General features: G+C 55.8%; 1 non-coding gene across 1 annotated transcript in view; it reads right to left on the bottom strand.

The window, feature by feature from the left end:
* The window catches only part of LOC126320722 (small subunit ribosomal RNA), a 1,893-nt gene extending 1,549 nt beyond the window's left edge, over window positions 1–344 (bottom strand). Inside the window, exon 1 of the ribosomal RNA XR_007558215.1 lies at window positions 1–344. This exon is cut by the window's left edge and continues 1,549 nt beyond it. This is a non-coding gene — a ribosomal RNA (small subunit ribosomal RNA).
* Window positions 345–2,500: the final 2,156 nt, after the last annotated feature.

The following is a 2,500-nucleotide window of genomic DNA, read 5'->3' as shown; positions in this document are numbered from 1 at the left end:
CCATCGACAGTTGATAAGGCAGACATTTGAAAGATGCGTCGCCGGTACGAGGACCGTGCGATCAGCCCAAAGTTATTCAGAGTCACCAAGGCAAACGGACCAGACGAGCCAATCCGATTGGTTTTGATCTAATAAAAGCGTCCCTTCCATCTCTGGTCGGGACTCTGTTTGCATGTATTAGCTCTAGAATTACCACAGTTATCCAAGTAACGTGGGTACGATCTAAGGAACCATAACTGATTTAATGAGCCATTCGCGGTTTCACCTTAATGCGGCTTGTACTGAGACATGCATGGCTTAATCTTTGAGACAAGCATATGACTACTGGCAGGATCAACCAGGGAGCTGCGTCAACGAGAGCTGAGCAGCCGGCCGCCCGGGAGTGTGTCCCGAGGGCCCGCGCGAACACGCAAGCGTCCGCTCAATTATTCTGCAAACAGGAGGAGGCTGAGCTCCCCTGCACGATACACCTCGAAACCCTCTCAGGTCCCGGCGGCGCGCAGCGCCGTCCTAAGTACTTGGTCGGGTTCGAGAGAGGCGCAATCGCCCGGAGATAGGCGAGTAGACGCTTTCAGTGCGAACACCCGTGCTCCCAACTGAGCTTGCCGCTGCCGACAGAGGCCCGGGAGCGTGCTGTCGTGGCATTGCCGGCGGGAAACAACACGCGCCACCTACGGTGACCGGCAGCTCCAACGCCAGCGCCACAGAAGGGCAAAGCCCCACTTGGGTGCAGAAGCGAACTCTCCCAGCACAGCGCACGCGCCAACACGTCCGCAGAGCTGCGATACAAACCACCTGCGAGAACCGCTGGGGGCGACCGAGCAGCAGACGGCGTCGCGACGCCGAGTGCCGGGCGGCGGCGCATCCTCAACGCACACAGTCCGCAATCGGACCAGCACACTGCAGATGTCCACCGCGCTTCGCACCGGGCTCGGCAGAACCCACTTTGGCCGCCTGGCGCCGCGCGCAGGGTGCGCCGGCGCATAGCTGGGACGCCAGCCGGGCCCGTCGGCCGGCGCTCCTGCCACTGGGCGCCCCCCACCAGCCGGCTGTAGTGCGTGCGCTCACGCAGCGCGCGGCCAGCACGCCGGGCGGCCCCCCCTCACCGGCCGGGGACTGTCCCGCCAAGCCACAGCCTCGTATCGCTTCATACCCACATGGCCAACTCAGGTTCGGGGGCATGGCGGGTACCGCCGAAACAACCGGTTCACAGATGTACCGATCGTCGCTATCACCGATGCACCTGCAGCGCGAACAACCGCTCAACAACTGATTTCCAGTTCATTTGCGGATCTTTGGCAGCAAACGTATACGTCAATCTACATTTGCGAAATCTACGATTCTGGCATGCCTGCATGTTATGTGTCACGACACGCTACATCAGCCCACATACACACTGCGGCATGTACACGAGAGAACACGTGGAAGATGGTCCGCGCACGTGTGCAATGTCCCTTGCGCGGTCGACTGTCAACCGGCCTCTGTAGCATATCGCAGATGTGGAACGCGGTCCACCGTGCTATCATGTTGTGTGGGGCAATACGATTAAATAGGAAAACCCTCGTCGCTACATCAACAGACGGCTCACGCTGATTCCCGGCAGAGGGAGGAGGGGGGGGGGGGGGCCAACATGCAATACTTTCGTCCGTACCTACTTACCACATGTCTGTACGGCGTACAACAGTGCAATCTCGCTGTAATGGGGAGACGAGACAAGTAGCATCGTGCACAACATATGGCCCTTATGATTCGCCATTGTAGGGCGCAGCCGGTGTACGGTCAAGCATGTGCCACATTATGTCACTCAGTACGTAACGACGGATGATCAGTGTGGGTTACGCGTACATCAGCGGACAGTCCACACAGGCCGTACCACAACGTACACTGACTGCATCGACAACCGAATGCAACTGAACAGCTGCAAGGCTCATTTCACAAACAAACGCCTGACCGACCAGCTTGGAAGGGCAGGAGGGGAGGGCGATATTCGTTCTGTAGCGGTACACCCTTCCAGTGGTTAGCGGGACTGTGTAGAAAGTACGCAACACTCGAAAGACCTTTATGTGAGGGTACGCACCATGGCATCAAGAAATACACATGACACCAGAGGATCCAAGCAGTGAACTATGTTCAGAGGGTTGCTGTTAGGCAAAGCTACATTCCTGTGACGTTACATGTGACAGTTAAGGTGCAGTGTAAGTTAGGTTAAGGTGCAGTGTAAGTTAGGTTAAGGTGCAGTGTAAGTTAGGTTAAGGTGCAGTGTAAGTTAGGTTAAGGTGCAGTGTAAGTTAGGTTAAGGTGCAGTGTAAGTTAGGTTAAGGTGCAGTGTAAGTTAGGTTAAGGTGCAGTGTAAGTTAGGTTAAGGTGCAGTGTAAGTTAGGTTAAGGTGCAGTGTAAGTTAGGTTAAGGTGCAGTGTAACTTAGGTTAAGGTGCAGTGTAACTTAGGTTAAGGTGCAGTGTAACTTAGGTTAAGGTGCAGTGTAAGTTAGGTTAAGGTGC

This window comes from Schistocerca gregaria, unplaced genomic scaffold (assembly GCF_023897955.1).
Source record: "Schistocerca gregaria isolate iqSchGreg1 unplaced genomic scaffold, iqSchGreg1.2 ptg000742l, whole genome shotgun sequence".
In the NCBI taxonomy this organism is placed as follows: Eukaryota; Metazoa; Arthropoda; class Insecta; order Orthoptera; family Acrididae; genus Schistocerca; species Schistocerca gregaria.
The sequence above is the reverse complement of the archived record's forward strand: the minus strand, read 5'-3'. Positions and strand labels throughout refer to the sequence as shown.